The following is an 18,137-nucleotide window of genomic DNA, read 5'->3' on the forward strand; positions in this document are numbered from 1 at the left end:
CCCGCTTTGGGGGCAGCGCCTCCTTGCACCGCCACCGCCAGGATGCAGAACACCGGGCGAGCGTGCACGGCGATTCCTGCGATAATCGAAGACCGCGTCGCGGCGTAACAAACCGACGTCACTTTGTACACGTCACTTAGCGGTTAGTGAAGCTTTCGTTAATTGCTGGGGGTCCTCGTTCGGGTGGTGGGTCGCAAAGTACATCTTTCACCAGAGCTGATTAGCAGCGTCGCAAAGCGGAGCGTCGCGGCGCTTGCGCCACCGACGACGTCGACAAGACCGTCGGGTGAGTCAGTTTCTGTTGAAAATCGCGCGCGGCGGGGCCCACAACTCGCCGGCCTTCGATGTCACGTTTCCAGTGCCCCAACTCACGGTAAACATCCCCCGACGGTCGATCGTTTTGGGTAAGTCTCGGCCGGCGGCGGCTCCACGGACCCTTTTTTCCCGAAAATTACCAAATCCGGACGAATTTTGACCGGAGCCGGTGTTGTTTTCCCGTCCGTCCTGCGGTTCTGCAACTTTCAACTTACGACCGACACGCGGCATTTTGCCAAATGCCATTACTACAAAAACATTTCGCCTCTCCTTTGTCATTTACACCAGTTTTTGACGTCGCCTGAAATATGTCCGGCACTAATAACGCACCAGAAGCGGATTTGTTTACTTTTGCCAACTTACATGCGGACCAACTCCAAAATCGATGTTTTCACCCGGAATTCAATTACTTCCTAGTTCTTTCATAGCGCAACCGGACGATGAAAACATTCTATAAATTTTGTCCGACTAACTTCCCCGACAACTTCTGCTCCAGACGCGAACTTCCATTCAAGATACATCAAATTTAAAACAGCTTACTTCGACCAACAATAACGCAAAATACGAACCGAGGTGCGATTACCCCTAATGTCCACGCTAATGCCCCTCTGATGGTTTGCGCGTTATGCACAACCCCACAAAAAAATACACACACAAAATGCACTCTCCCGTCGCCGCCCCACTATCGACAATCTCGCCCTTATCTGTCAAGGGCCGTAATTAACCGTAATTCTGCGGTAACGCTCCAAGATTACGGCCAATTTCCTCACCGTTATGTCGACATATTTTCGAACAATCACCCCTTTTCGATATTTTCCCAAATAAATTTAAAACGAGGCGCGAGTCGATCGCCGCCCCCGAATCACCCGACGCTACTTCCTGCCTACTTACCGCATCTCCGACAAATTTTAAAAGTCCCTGAACGGCACCCCCAATTAAAATACATAGTTATTTTTACGTTGTATTCAACTCGTTCGTGTGTAAATTGGGCTTTTTTTGGTATGCGTGCCGAAAAAAGCCCAATTTACACACGAACTCGTTAAATAAACTACCATCGTGTATCAAGGCCAAAAAGTGCATCTCTTTTGTACGAGTCTGTGTACCTACTTTTTGGCCAAGGTTCACATTATATTTTTTAGGCGACCGCACGAACTACAAGCAAAAGACATCTTTGGAAAAATTGCAAATTTATTTTGTATCTACTTTTTTTTATAGTATTTTTTATCAGCTTGCCAACAAAACGAGAAATTTACTATTTGCAATACAATTACTTATTTACATAATTTATGGTCACAGGGCAATTGTTGCGCAATGTCCGGCGGCGTGTATTAGACGTTAGACATCACTTTGGCTGTTGTATTAGACATTTCTTCATCACGCTCATTTTCTTATTATGCACCAAATAAGCACCAAAAATAAACGATACAACACTTTTTCGGGCAAATAAAATACCTTAGTTAAATTTAACTGTCAAATATCCATTTGTTTTCAGTCGGTTTACTCGGTTTTGTCGGTTTCGTTGTTAACTTACTAAACAAATGGTGCCACGGTCCATGGTCAGAAAAGTGGGTCCGAAAAAGTGCGTACGAAAAAGTGCATACGAAAAAGTGCGTACGAAAAAGAGTTACTTCTCGTCCGCATGGGAGTACGTAAAATTACCTTTTTCATTAAAAAGATTTATAAGTCGCAACTCCTGTCATCATTACTATGTTAAATTCGAGCACGGGGGAAATACGCAAACAAGTTGTAAATCACATATTGTGGTTGAGGGTTTGGCGATTGTCAAACTTAGTTTAGCCTTAAATTTACGTTTATTAAATTCATGTTTTCGGAATGCATAACGATGACATTACTCGAGCACATATTTTTATTCGCGGTGTTATTGTCCGGACTACTTTACTCGTTTATTTTATTAAGCTGCCATTTTTGTATCTCTTTATCTGGGATGCGGCGATAAAACACGACCGGCGATATTCTTCCACTTGATCCGCGAATTTTTGAAACGCCTCAAAAAACGAAAAGGGATGATTTGAAGGATCGTCCCACCCCGCACGTTCGTCGAGTGTTAATGAGTCATTGTTCCACCGTGCCCACTCCCGGTTTATGAATTATGCGAGGGGTATTTTTTGCCACCCCCGAAGATGCGAATAATTCACCCGTTCTGAGTCGGCCCACGATTAAATTTCCAATTTGGACTCGACCCCCGAGTACGTCTGTAAACAATTCCGACGATGCAATACGTACAAGATTATTTATTGGCACGTAACCACATTTTGATTCCGCCCCCGACGAGTCGGGACAAAGCGCTCGCTAATTTTTGTTCGCGGGTATTTACCGAGTTAGCAGAAGAAAATCTAGAAGGATCTGTTTAAATTAACTTTGTTTTAAGTCTTTATGAGGCAAATTAGACAAAGCGCTGTCTTTATATTACCATTCTTTATTTAGAGCAGATTAACTTTGAGTCATTACGCGAAGTATTTTCGCTGATTCAATAACGCGCGACCTTTACCTGACAAATTCGCGCAGTTTTGCGCCGCCATCGGGACGGAAAAATTTCCCCCGACTGGCGCAACCCCAGGTAACTAGCGGGGCTAGTTTCGTGTATCGTAAAGCGGCGGCGTTAGCACGGTTTACGTTTCATCTATAAGTCAATTCTTGAGAGAAAATAATTTATGGCGTGTAGCCCGAATTTTAGTGTTGTTGTGTTGCCGTGTTACGGAATAAATAATGTTGCTACATATATGTGGGGCATAAATTTCGCAGACTTAAACCCTTTAGGGGGTAAAATTCGATTGCCAAAATGTATTACAACACATTGAAAATGATATTTTTTGATGGCACTATTCTCAAATCCCATTATTCATATTAAGGCGGCTCAAGGAGTTCCGAAACGGATAAAGTCGTAAAAGTCATTATTATGAAAAAGCTACCATCATAAAACATGTTCGTTACATATGCTCATTCGATCTATCTCACCGTCCCTTATATCACTGAAACAAATCTAACGAGCCATAAGAAATTTTGATTTTTCTGGAAGGTCGCGAGAACGTCGCAAAAACATTTCTTCTGGGCGCGTTCGACACAACGACGACTGTAGAATTCTTTCAACTATTTTAAAAATAATGAATTCAAATTGTACACGAGACATTCACAGTGGTGCACACGAATCAAAGAAAAACAATCCATCGATGTTTTATAATAAATAACAATATCCGCTCTGGAGTGCTTTTCACGGTAGAGTTTTGGGGAAAAATGTCCAGAACTGCCATAAATGTTTCGTCGCTCGTAATCCAGATTATTTTTAAATTTTAATGCACTTTTTGAAACGTCAGAAATAACTTTGTACTTGCGCCGTGACGACCGGATTTTATTCAAATAAATGAATTCGAGATGTGAACTGATTACAAATTTAAACATGTCACAGAAAGACAGTTTTTACACAAAATCCTATATACATATTTCTCCAATAATTTCAGCCATCGTGATAATTCCATCCCGAGAGATATATGTATTGCGATTACAGCATTCCAAAACTCCCATTTCTCTGCTTATCACTTTTTAATCTTGAAAATCTCTTGTTGCTGCTTTTCTTTTTGGTTACAAACTCATTTTATCTCAGATGACCTGAGATACTGTCAATTAAAAATTTTGTTAATAAGGAATGTTGGTTGCGCTTTTAAACACGAGTGTAGTATGTTTAGTCTAATCTATTGCATCTTACGATGAGAGCATCGTTGTTGAAACACGTAAAGTGAAATTTTAGCCGTAATGTATTAATTAAAGTTGTTAATCCATTATGCTAGTCCTCCTCTATGACTGCGATGTATCGGACGTGGAAACCCTTTGCTTCACCTAAAACAAACAAGACGACATAAATATAACCAATACACCATCACACAACAGCGTTGAACAACGTAGCATATCCGGTTAATCTAATTTATTGGTAGTTATGGTACAAACATATACTGTAATACATGTTACATCTAAAGAAAATCGTTTAGGTACCAAAAAACAAACCACAGTGAAAGGCGTGTTTCATTTAGAACGCTCACTAAGAACAATCATATGAATTTTTTGGCCAACAGAAGTTATAAAAGTAAGTAGCTGTAACAGTCAAATAAGATATTTTTTCAAAAAATCTTTGAATTATTTAGGTCATACTGGGGTCATTCCGTATAAAATTAAGCAAAGAAAAATTATTCTGGAATTCAGTGTCATAGATTTTTTATTTTTGAATGCTCAGAATGGTCAAGACCGTTGAAACTTAAATCGCCATTTGCCAGATACCTGTGAGCTACGACGTAGATGTCATCAACAAACTTTTATCGGAAGTACAGAGTGATCAACAAGAAAACAAATCAAGAGTGCTAGAGGTCTTCCATGATCTCGTGAACCAGCGCAGAACGGCCAAATTTGTTCGCTGCGTTAAATACTAGGCGACCCAAAAACATTAGAAAAATATTTTCATTCTCAGTCTGGCTTTCGAGTAGTACTGGTGTTGTGTTTCCTACGTTTTCGTTGTGTTTTTGGCTTGAATTTGAACAAATCAGTCTTTCTTTATCAAATTACAATTATGATATTTAGAAATATTTTTAATTGAAACATTTTCATTTTGAGAATTTTCGAAGATGATGTTTTTAGAATTCACTTTATCCCTAGCTGACTCCGCCTTCGCGCAGGTTTGGTTCACGACATAATGGAAGACCTCTACCTACCTCATCTTTTGTTTTATCGAAACGTCGGTCTTAGCTTAATCGTACACATATGTATACTTGCTATATACAGAGTCGTTTTATTGGTTGCCTACCTTTCAAAAAATCTATTATTAATTAATTATTAATAATATGCTTTATCTTCAATGGTAAAACTCATTTTACCGCTTACTCTGGGATAATTGTTGCTTACAATTACAGGAAACGTCCGTAAACTTTGCCGAGACCGCAAACTTTTTTTCAAGATTAACATCAACACCTTTGCTTTAAAACTGACGTTTGTTTGACATTTCACCGAAAAATCTCCTTGCCTGTGGCGTCGCGTTTGGCAATAAAGTCATTTTTACGAGTGTAAAATGTTGTTCTTTTTGTTTTATAAATTTTCACAAGATGTACAATTATTATTCCAACGTCTAAAGTAGCGTTTGAGACCACAAATTGTCTACGCCCATGCATTGCATAACCGATAATGATTTGCAACGCCTACTCTGCTTTGTTTTCTTTTTGATCACTTTATACATACAACGTACCATATTTTTGGGTGCTAAAACTTGGAAGATTAATTAAAACTTTTATTTTGAGATTAAAACATGTCAGGACAATATAAGTTTTAAATCTCGGTAGGTCTTGGAAGAATTTTTATCCTCTTAAAGCCTTTATTTTATCTAAGTTACCATCAACAATCACTAACTGTACCATTTTGAGATGTTATGCAACCACACACACAGTACAAGTCCGCTATAGTAGTTTCTGCTACTATACTCCGCGCTGATAGATTGCACGTTTTTTTGACAGAAGACAGACACAGAGACAAGTGTGGGGGAATTAATTAATCGCAAGGCTACAACGGTTTTCTACATAACGTGAAACAATTGAGATGGAGAGTTTAGTATTTTTCACTGCGTTATGTTTTGGAACTAGAATTTAAAAACGTGCAATCTATCAGCGCACAATTTTTTGATCTCAGTTCAACGAATTTTTAGCATCCAACCTTTCTAGATAATTTTTTGATTTGAAAAGATTTGAAAATTGGACGCAACTTCATTTGGTATTTTTCGAATGTGAATTCAAATCCCTTCATTTACCTGTTATAAAATTCCTCAACAAGGTGCACTGCTTGTATTTTAGATGGTTTAGGATCTTGTAAGACAAGATTCTTCAGTTTTTTTCCAATTTCTATACCTGTTTTGAAAAATGACTGTCAACTCCAGATGCATTCTCAATTCCCCAACATCAGCTTTTCGGCAACACTGTCAAAACTAGGAGTTCTATTGTGTTTGCGGCTTGAACTCTCTTTCAACATCTGTATGACATTTTCCTTTAAAATTCACACTAAAGAGTCACCAAGAGATGTAAAGACGCGTTTAAGTGGTTTAAAGCAGCACCATCTGGATCCATAAACTCACAATGACTATTACAACTGAGATTAGGAACATCACCTGCGGCGGTAGGAATCCCCTTTTCACACTTGACTACCACCCGACAAGGCTTTTCCCCTGTCTGTTATTTTTTCCACGCTTCCAAATCTCAAAAATATGGCGAGTTGCACATCAAACAAAAACCCTATGCGCACGTATAAATAACCTTCTAAGTTATATATGTAATTGTCAGAGAAAATTGAAAATACCATCTAATGGTAAGTTAAAAACATTTGAAAAATTAACCTTGACATCAATGTTTTATGTATTGTCTGATTTGATCGATGACTCGTCATTTCGAGAGGCCACAGAAATTTCTAACTGCTGCGGTTGACCAATTAATTGCAGAAGTTGTTCAGAAGCATAAAATAAATAAAGTAGGTTGCAATGTGTGTTTGTCGAAGTTTTGGACGGGTCTGTGCGTGGTAAAAGACTAGCAACTGGTCGATCCTAAAGGAATTCATACACGAGCGAGCGCTGTGCAAAACCAACGACCGAACAAAAACTGCCGACGAACTTGAATGCAAATATATTCTATACTAATTCACAAGTTTGCCGAGCAGAACTTGGACTAAACGTCGTTACCGTGGTCTGGCCACCCCGAGGTGCACCGGCCGATTAAATAAGAAGCGATAAATTATCGCACCGTGCGAAGTATTAATACACAAACTGATCCGTCCCGTGTTTAATTGTCTTCGACGAATTTTCTTATCTGAACCGAGCAGACAGCATCCTAATTGAGTCGCTTTATTAATTTCCATCTCGTGGTGGGAACAAATCGCCGGCTAATTTATCGAAACTAACGATTAGACTCCCATTTTTGTACTCGCAGACTAATTCCGATTTAATTAAGCCGACTTTGTTTTCTTTCGAGCAAATCGTGTGCTTAAACGCGCCATAATTTTCTTCGCCCTCATCGTTGAATGTTTGATAAAGAGATAAAGATTTCATAAGGTGATTTCCCTTAGCAAATTATAGAAGATTTTAGTGGCGCCACCACCTAAAGTTGTTGTACCCCGTACTATTAATTACCGACAATCAGGCAACACACAATACACATATTCACATCCTAAATGTTAAAAAAATCTCTTTCACATACAAATTTCATCCGTATTACACGAATTAAGCTAAAATAAATCACATAAATACAAAAAACATTCATTATTGCCTGCGAGTAATGTTTTTAACACATATATGTTTTTTTTTAAATATGAACACACGTCAACAACAGAAATTGTTTTCTTTGAACCTGGACCATCACACCTTCATGTAATTTCGTTTGAATAAACGAAAAGGAATGAATAATAACGTAATAAAATGAATTTCGTATGTTCGTATTTCTAATGTTCAATGGAAACACACTGTTGAGTAGTGTCGAGTTCTTAGTTCAGGCATTGATTGCAAATTGTCAACATCTAGTTTTGCCAATTTTCCAGTGGCGCCCAAACTGTAAACTAACATATGTGCATGTTTTGTTGTACCATCGTGGAGATCTAAAGTGCGTCTGTGTAGTAGCTGTGAATTTGAATTTTTTCGTAAAGTGGGAGACAATCAGGGTACAGTGAGATGATTTATGAAATTTTAATGGTTGAGCTGTGTAGTATCAGAGTGAATTTAAATGACATTTTTGTGTGTTACGGGAACTTATGCTACCTTTTATATTCCCCATTGAGGGGCTTAATCAAAATTTGGCGAAAGTTTCCAGTTTTAATTGTAAATAATTTAGGTGAATTTTACTTTGGCCGCTTAATATTCGGCCCTGTGGGTAAACACATGTGTTAAATTTGAAAAAACGCGAATTACCGTTAACAACCTTTTCCGTATTCGAGGAGGGCGTTCTGAGTCCGGGCGGGGTCGGTTCGGCTAAGTTAGCAGAATTTTAGAAGGTGCGAGAAGCGGCGATAGTGGAATGCGGTGGGTGAAGAAGGGGTTGCAGATTGTGCAGCGTAATAATTGTTTCATACTATGTTGAATAGTTAATGCCGCTGAAAAATTCACAGACTATAATTTAGCAGCGAGAAGGTGGTGCGAGCCCCGCTAACAAATATTATTCTAAGATACGTAATACCGAAATACCGTGTTGTCGACTACGTATTTGGGGTTAATTAAATTTTCGTTTCAGCCTAGCAAATGATAACAAATTTTAGTTTAGTGACACGGTTCTTATTGCAGAGCCGGCTTTTATGAATATGCGATGGCTGTCATGAATTAATCAGAATGTGAATCCTAATTAAGGGCAGCGATCATGATCCAAGTAAAACCAAGTAAAAACCGCACCCACCAAATTATGTTCAGGATAGCTGAGGCAAAATGAAATTTACACAGAAAATTAAAACGATTCCAGTTATGCTTTTACCCCATATCCGTTATGATTCAACAGAGGTGTTCATTAAAAAACCTGCATAAATAAATAGCCGAAAGCTCGAATAATGAACCAAGATACATCATAGATATGAGCGAACACAAACGGCCCGTAAATACACCAAATTTATTATTTGTCGACGCATTTCCGAGGCCTGAATCGCGATTCATAACGCAAATATCACATCTTTAGCTTTGCCTAGTTTTTGAATTGTCACCTTCAATGCACGTGTCGTGCTGAGTTATTCACACCCAAAGATAACACCTCCGGCGGCGGTGCACATGATGCACTCACTATCTGTTCGTCTCCATTAATTAAACGCGAGTCTTAGTGCAAAATGCAGAATTACTCGTTTGGATTTTAGTTATCTCCACCAACGACATAACTCTACTCGTTACCCAAATAACAATTACTGTCATCTGCTAATTAATTATTGCCACGTTACGTTTTATTTCTTCTCTAACCATTCTCAATACACATCTCTCGACACTAATTAATACCAAACGTTACGAGCCCGCACCAGTTACTACAAAATACAATAACTTCACCACCTTATCGTGTTTAAATCGAGACCCTCCACCCACCAAACTCGTGTCGAACGCCGCAAATATTCACCCCTCATCTGCGACATGCAAGAAACTCCTAAAAAAAATAAAAATCGCTATGTAAAAACTTCATCTAGGCCCACGCACTAGAAAAAACTGATTAGCCAGATCTAGAACATTTTTTTTACAACATTCTTGAATTATGCATTGATTTATTACCTAAAAGAAATTTTACGTTCGAGTTTTTTTTTCAGCAATTATTTCCACCTTTCTGCTTCTGTTTTAAAATCGTAGCTGTTGGTGATTTTTTCGAGTGGCTCTCGTTAGCATTTTAATTTTTCTGTTTATTGCGTTGTAATAAAAATTAAGTTTAAAAAAATCACAAAGAATTGACGTATAATAAATCGAACGTTGGTTGTAGATTAATAAGTGAGTGGGGTTTCGAACAATACAAAATATACTGCAGCGACGTGTAATTACGCATCGGTTCCAGAACCAGCATATTTATTGGCGATTATGCAATCCTGACAAAGACCGACGTTAATAACGTTTCACGCAGAATTCACTTGATTCGATTATTTTAATAAAAGTCCGTTAATCACGAAATAATTTTTCTTTTCGTTTATTTGCAGACAGGGTAAACAGAGGGTCTTCTCGGAAATATTCTTTTTGTGTTATGGTCTTTAAAAAAGCACACAATTTACTTAGAGTCCGTTGAAACAGTTAGCACTGAAAGTCTAGAAAATCTAGAAATTCGTGACGACTCCACATCACGCATCAAGCAACGCAAATAACTTTGTAAATAGAAAGTTTAAGTAAGAGCGCCGTAGCAATAATAAAAGTATAAAATATTCAAATCAAAATGGCGAACTTCGTGTCTGGTTCGGGCCCCGAATAACGTAAAATTTTTGCGCCGCACTAATTCGAGTTAATAATGAGAAAAATGGTGTAAACTCAGTGCGAAAATGATGCGTAAAGAGTTTCGTGTTGTTGGCAAAACGTCTTGGTGTTGACGCGAAGAGTCTGCCCTCTGGCGTGAAATACAATGAACAAATGCGCTGGTTAACAATTTTATTTTGCGATGAAACTCGATCAATCGGCGTTATTGCTCGAAATACGTTTACGAAATTGTGTTGATATTTTTTCAGCTCTATGTCAATATATTTGAAATCCGTTTACTTTTTGTCGGCAATTTTGCAGTTCTAATCGGTCTCTCTGATGCCGTTCCAATTCTCTCTGTGTAAACAACTTGAGAATTGGAATGCAGACAATGCTTGACATTTCAATCTATGGCATAAAACTCAAGACCAAATAATTATACGTCGAACACCTTTGTGTTTTATTTCGCGTCGCTTTGTTATTAATTGCGAAACGTCAAAAATCCAGATTTGGAATTGCACCGCGACGATTATTTGTTTACATCGTGGCGCGTTATAGAACTAGTGGTGCGTTCAAAATGGACGTGACGAGACCTGTTTAATCTATGAAATTCTAGTGACTACACTTTAATTAAAAATTCTTTTTGTTTTGTTTGCTATATTAATTGACAATATATCTGAGGTGGATTAATTAATTTAGGAATTCGGTTCGACGGAGTGTAGAATGCTCATCCAATTATAAGTGACGTGTAAGCCCTTTTACATTTAGATATAAAGTTTGATTAAGTGGTTTTTTTGCAAAAAGATTCCTTTCTTTTAAATATACGGCTTCTCAGATCCTCCAAGTTTCACGTGCAGCAAAGCTTTCATTCTGTAAAAAGTGAATTAAAATCACACCGTGCCCCATGCAGCTTCCGTCGCTTTTCAGTTTCCTTCGCTGATTCCTGAGTATATTTTTAATCATGTCTGGTCCTCAGATTAGCGACATTAGTCGCTAACGAGACCACCAAAATTCACGCTTGATTTTGTAATTGGCTCGCTGATGGAAGCGCAGCGACGTGTGTCGATGAATATTTCATCGATACACGTAAGAAAGTGGTGAGCAATTATTGTAACTTTACAAATTCCACGCTTCACGCTCCGGTCGGTCTGATTTGCAGCCCTTAGACTTTGATGTTGGCGAATATCTACCACCCTCAGGGCGCGGCAATGCTCTAGCGTCTAAGTAATTATCCCAATTTTGTTAGAGTGTTACTTAAATCTGTACATATCGATTGGATCGGGCCGTTACCGTTCGCATAAAATTAAAGCCGCTCCAGACGAAACAACTGGACTCGATTTTTAATAGTCTGCATACGGGGTAGCTCGCAAATGATTTAATCATTCTACGAGACCGAGAAAAAATTTCAAATCTAATTTATAGACGAGCTGGGCTCTCTCCGGGTTTTATTCAGGAGTTGGCACTACTGTAGACGCGCCTCTTGAAAGTAATTTGATTAGTCTGGGGTGGAAAAAATATTGTTAGATATCCTGTTTGTGGGTCTAATCTGTCTCGTTTATTCGTTGATGGTTTTCCTTTTTATTGCGACCGTTCCAACTCTTAGTGACTTGCCAAGGTAATCAACTCCAGCGCATTGTTACCAACTCACAATGACAAGGTAACATTTTTCACGTCGCGGGAATTTCATCCCAATCCAACATACTGTTTCCTATTTTATCTATTCCATTTAATCATACATCTACATCGCGTTACGCCGCCTCCGCTACTGTCATGCGACGATGTTAAAGATATTCGCGTTTCCTCGCTCCGACAAAACGACCATTTAGAGTTTTCGCGTGATTTTGGAATTTATCCATTTAGACGACTGACGTCTATTCATTCTTAAATAATTGCCAACATAAGAATCCAATTTCACCAACTACATATTATAGCACAGGTGTCGCCCGGATTTGTCATTAAAGCATTAATAAAACACAACTTTCGAACAGACACTTCCCATCTCCTCAAAATTTAACACAAAATGCTTCCCTCGTCGTCTTTGCAACAACCAAAATATTTACCGGATTATTTCGAAAGTTGCAGTGGCCCCGTCTCGGTCTGGTTATTGAAAATTTCCTGTTGTTCGTCAGTTATCTGCCATCTGCAGAAACGTGATTTCTGTTGCAAATGAGTTTTTTTGTATTCTTGTGGGCGCCGGCAGGGCAATTTTTCTGCTAAAATCGGTACAATTGGGCATAAAATGGGAGCGAATAATGTAGCCGTTAGCTGTAGTGTGCGATTTAGCAACAAGTTTAATGTGAGCGATTTTTTTAAACCAACCACCAAACGTGCTAAATTGGTGAAATGCACCCCAAGACTTTACACTTCTGCGTCTTAATAAATCTACGATTTGAAAATACTTTTATTTAGGCGAAGTTTTCTTTTGTCCTACCGAATTAGCATTTAACCTTAGAGGTCTGCATATAAATTGAGAAATTAACGCATCGCAATTAAAAACCTAATTAGTTGATATGAATTTAAAAAAATCGTAAATTAATTTCGTACAGTCGAACAGATTACCCAAATGAATAAATGAAAATTATGTTTTCGATGCTTCACAAAATCTGCCTTAATTAACGGCTCTCATTAGCCGACCTAATTATTTTTATAACGTCATTTAGGCTCTCGGTATCGTCAAGACGGCCGAAAACATTGTCGGGCGATGTGAAAACAGATCAAGACGTATTTTAGCTTCTACTAAATTCTGACTGACACAGAAAAATGCAAATTGTTTCAAAAGCGAAACTCACGAGTGTTTTATTTTAACACAAAACTGTGATGGATGACAATGAAGAATTTCGCTTTAAATATCTGCAAACATAACGCTTTATTTGTCTAATGATCTGACAGCACCATTAACTGTGATGAAATAATATCGCGTGCCTGCTCTAGGACGCACTTCAAACACTGACAGTCTGTCACAAAATTCAGTCCTACCAACTTGCGTTCTGTCAAACACCAAATCCATTTTTACAATCTACGATTTATAAATTATCCCTTCGAATTAAATATTCCTGCATTAAAAACTCGATTATTCACGCTTGTGAATTATCGATTGTCGAATTTACAGCTTAATGCGTCTTGTTTTATTTAGTTGGTCAATTCGGTGCGACTATAACTTAAACTAATTTATATGCGGAATTATTTCATCACATAATTAACTCGATACCAACCGTCAGAGTGGAAAACCATATCCAACAAATCATCGACGAGGCATTTTCGATTAAATATAATTACGTTAGTCTTTTTGTCATTTTTGTTTTATTCATTTTGAGGCAACCCGCTATACACCAGTGTATGGCACTTTGCGTTCAAATGAACATTGTAACAATTTTTCATTGATTAATGATAGCTTAACCGTCCCCAATAAACCTCAGTTAACAGATGGTGACAGTTTCGTAGCGGCTAAAAATGATTTCAATTAATAATAATTGTAAATACATTTTGGGGTTTAAACAATACGAAGAACGATCAATCAAAATTTTTGTTTCCACGTCACATTTAATATTTGATTTAGATTTATTTAAAAATCATTTTATAATTTGATCTAGTAGAATAATAATCGTGAAGCGATTTAGTTAGTTTTTTGTTGAACACTTCAGCGTGACATTTATAGTAAATCTTTACACAAATCGGATTAATTTAATTACGTAAGAGCTTTGTAATCGTTGATGTTAAGAACACCAACACCACTTTAATATAGGATTTATTGTTTTATAATTTGGGTGTAACCTCATCCCACCTTCGAAATTTCTTGGAAGTTTCAACCAATAGGGTATTAATCACTTCTTAGAACACCGCATAATTTCGCGAGTTTCCAAGTAGAAATGAGTATAATTAATAAAATGGTTTTAAATGGTTTGTAATCCCTGCGCACCTCGTCTATACCTTAAAAATCTAATAACAGTTGGAAGTCGGTTCGTTTGTTTTTGTTTACATATTTTAATTTTCCATCAAGCTCCATGGCGCGTCTTCGTATAACCGGTAAATAATCCGATCATGTTCGGCTCGAATTCTCCTTAGCACCCAGGATAGTCTAGAATTGCCGAATGTGCCATTAATTTATTGATACCAAAGGAAGGGTGCCAAATAGGTTTATGTATTTTGCATCCTTCGCAAGTAAGGTCCAATTTTGTATTTTAACGGACGTCACAATAGACGTCTGAAATCTGTAATCCTCTTACAAATGTTCGATTAAGTAGCTCAAATACCGCCGCAATGACTACCTAAAGACAAAACTTACAAATCTCCATCGTCTCCAGAGCAAATCTGTGACACACAAATATGATTTAATTTGAATCGATTTTTTATTTACTTATTGACTGTGTTTCCATAGTTGGATGTTAACACAAGATACTTGATGTAGAGCTGAAATCCGATTGCCTCCCCACTGAACAAGTCCTCTGGAATGTGAAAAATCCGACAGCGTTCGTGTAGGATTAACAAACATAAATAAAAATTTTCCGGTTCAAGTAATCATTTTCCGTTTGATTAATTTGCAAAATATCGCCAACAATAAAGTAAATAAAAAACTTTTAACAATTAAACGACATTGGCTCATCATTTTTAACAAGTCAAAAACTCCAACTTCCATTTTTTCAGCGTCGCGATACTCTTGTTATACAAATCAGGTGTCTCCGTCATTAGCTTTCATGCTTTGAAAGACATCTGACGTCGTCAAATAGAAAGCATTTAATACTTTGGTCGGTTCTCTCGAGTTTGGGGTCGATCACCACCGACCGGGCTTATAGTAGTGACGATCTTCCTTGTTGCTTTTATATTTTTAAACTCCAGTCAGACGTTCAAATAGGACTTGGTGGTAATCTATTTATTTTTCTCTGCGAGACAATTAAAGTTGCAAAGTCATAAAGTAGTGTATACCCACTTGAAAATCTAATTAAAAAGAGATTTAAGTTTTACGGAATCGGCTCTTTCCAATTTCACTAAAATAGTTCCAGTTTATTTGAGAAATTGTGAACATTTTTAAACGTATCTAATACGGTGGAAGCTACACGGACTTATTTTTGTCGTCGTTTCTTTGTCTTTGAGCGTTATTTGTCCGCTTATCAGTCGACGTTAAAGCATTTTCTGCTTATTAAAAATTCGAATTTAAGGTGCTTACCAACCGAGCGATCATTACATGTTTATTTGTCTCGTAAAAACTTCAAACAGACAGATATTAATTTCTATTCTTTTTCATAAAAACAATTTATTTAACTTAGACTCACTCGGATATCTATGGAAATTTCAAATTTGAAAGAGACTTGTTTTTTGTCGCCTTTGTACGTGTTTACTCAACATCAAAACATTTTCTATTTGTGAAAATTTTTAATTTAAGCGATTACCCTTTTGTGCTTGTACAGAACTGCCAACCTACATTCTTAATTAACTCTTAACTCCTTTTGACACGTCACAGTACCTACACATTTGACTTAAAAACATCTTCCTTTTAAACGAGTTGCAGAAACCGGTTCCACAACACAGACATTTTTAAGTTCGTTAGTAGTAGTAGTAGCAAGAGAACTAAATAACGGAACGGTTGACGTTGACGTCAGTGACGTCACACTTGCTCACTGTTTTTGACAACACTGTGAAGTAATTATCTTTCAGAACAATCGTTTTTGTTATATAGTTGTACTAGTTGTGTTTTTATTTTGTTGTAACGCCCACACATTCTCTTACAATAAAGCAGTTCCGACATTCATCAACCCTAAATGCCTCGAATAGTGAATACAAGAGATATCTGGTAGAAGTGGTGCCCTTACATATGGAATTGCAGTCAACTCGATGACATTATTGATGTAATCAGCTATAGTTGAATTGTCCTTGATGAATAGCAGAGGGGAACGGCTTCCAAAACATATTGCTTCTCAAACCCTCCTCAGTTTTCTTTGCCGTCAATTCCGTCCTCGTTCGAGACCAAACACATAAAGTAGCGGCGGCATCGGAAGGATTAATTTTTTTTTACAATAATTTACACCGATAATGGCGAGTCGAGCGAAAGACCGCAGGATTCGGTTGATCCAATTTGCAGTAGAGGTGTTCGCGAGCGGAATATAATTGAGGTGCAGAATTCTTCCTCATTATTAATGTGAGAGCAACTCCAATTTATTGGCAAAGGTTGGTCACTCACACGTGTGCTCTTCAGTTTCCTCAGTCTCCCTCGCAGGTTAATGGGTTAGTGTGGGGTGTAGTCCCGTCTAGGTAATTGTGTTTGGTCAGTTGCAAGGTATAGTAAACAAGAGCTTGTCAATAGTTCCAACCGAATGTATTACTTTTGTTGGAGGTTTATCGAGCGTTGTGCTTTTAAAATAGGACGACTACACTTTCGAATTTGTAAAATTTACGACAGCCGACAGATGAATATGGTGCGAGATATAGATACGGTGATAGTGAGCACCTTTGCACCGGAAACGGATAGGACATCTCCATAAAACTAGTCGGAATATTTTACACAACTTTCGGACAGGTCACGGATGAATAATAAATGGGGAGCGTCACCAGATCATTCGGTCGAAGGACTTGTAAATAATTACGCGAAATACACATAATGCTCCTCGTAATTCCAATTTGCCTTCGCCGAAATGTAAAAGATCAAAAATCCAATTAAAAAAGAAGTGGCAGCTTCGATGTAGCGAGTTACTTTCATCGTAAGATCAAAAAAGAAAAATATAAATATAACCGTGCTGCGTAATTGGTTTTCGTTAAAAATGTGTTTTTTTCAAATCAAATTTGTCATTATAACGCGTGCCTGGAAATAAATCTCGACGTAAAAGATCCTCCTTTTGAATCGAAACAGGGCTGCTGGAAATAGAAGTGTGGAGATATATGGCAACTATAATTTGTAATCTATAATCTATGTATCCGGGAATTATGTACGTTGTATACAATCGCGGCTAATGTTGCAAGTTTAGATATCCCTCCATATGTGACTGGTTTCGGTCAAACCGCATAGTCTGTACAGTTATATGTTGGATACATTACAACTGCAACATGCACAGTCTAGTTTACAACTTGTTATTTCAACTAACTCGCTCACGCATGTCCGTTTTAGTTAAACAAATGTGTCTTCATTACTTCCAGAAAAATTAATAAAATAAAAACACTACTCTAAAAGGGGAGGTGTGAAGTCACAGAAAATATAAATGGCGACTACTTTACATCAAGATAAATGTTTAACCGCAGAACCAACAGAATTCTCGACGGATTTTATTCGTTGAAGTCTTTGTCATATATATTGAATATTTATATGATTTTACTGTCAGATTGATGGTCTTTATTGGCTTGACAATATCCGATGGGCGACAAGGCCACTCATGTCAATTCGTGTTGGTCTGAACTATGTTCATGGAATGTTGTCACGGTAATTTTAGGCTAAGCAGCACAATATGATCAACAAGAAAATACATAAAGGGGTACATAAGGCGTAATTTAGTCAATTGCAACATTTGAGTAAATTTTATTGAAAAATTCTATTTTATTTATATCTACAAATGGCGACCAAATTTACCACAATCAATGTTGTTTGTTGACGCGTCAATAAAATCTCTCTTCGTCGCCGATGTTGGTGTGATTCAAGCTACGCCGTACGTTTTCAGAAGTTTTGTTTTTCATAGCCGCCCCTTATTTCTTCTTTTGTTGATTCTTGATATCTTTGGTACTAAACACTAACGAATCCAGAAAACTATATCGTACGAAAAGCAATAATTACTACGCTTTCTTGTTTTCAACATTGTGCTCTATTCAGTTCTGCATGAAAATATTCTAGGACTGATCGAAAATTCACCTCTTCAGTTTCTTGCTGCTAACCAACTTGAAAATGTCTTCGTTATCAGATAATGTTGAAACTTTAGACATCTGCCTGAAT

The 18,137-nt window shown here is 37.6% G+C and overlaps 1 protein-coding gene across 2 annotated transcripts in view; it reads left to right on the forward strand.

Moving 5' to 3' along the window:
* The first annotated feature begins 244 nt into the window (after positions 1-244).
* The window catches only part of LOC138139924 (uncharacterized), a 110,544-nt gene continuing 92,651 nt past the window's right edge, over positions 245-18,137 (forward strand). Inside the window, exon 1 of one of the 2 annotated variants that reach the window (XM_069060512.1) lies at positions 245-404. The gene's annotated coding sequence lies outside the window, so the exon portion shown is untranslated. The remainder of the gene's footprint in view (positions 405-18,137) is intronic. The other variant, XM_069060513.1, reaches the window with a different exon arrangement.

This window comes from Tenebrio molitor, chromosome X (genome assembly GCF_963966145.1).
Source record: "Tenebrio molitor chromosome X, icTenMoli1.1, whole genome shotgun sequence".
Taxonomy (NCBI): Eukaryota; Metazoa; Arthropoda; class Insecta; order Coleoptera; family Tenebrionidae; genus Tenebrio; species Tenebrio molitor.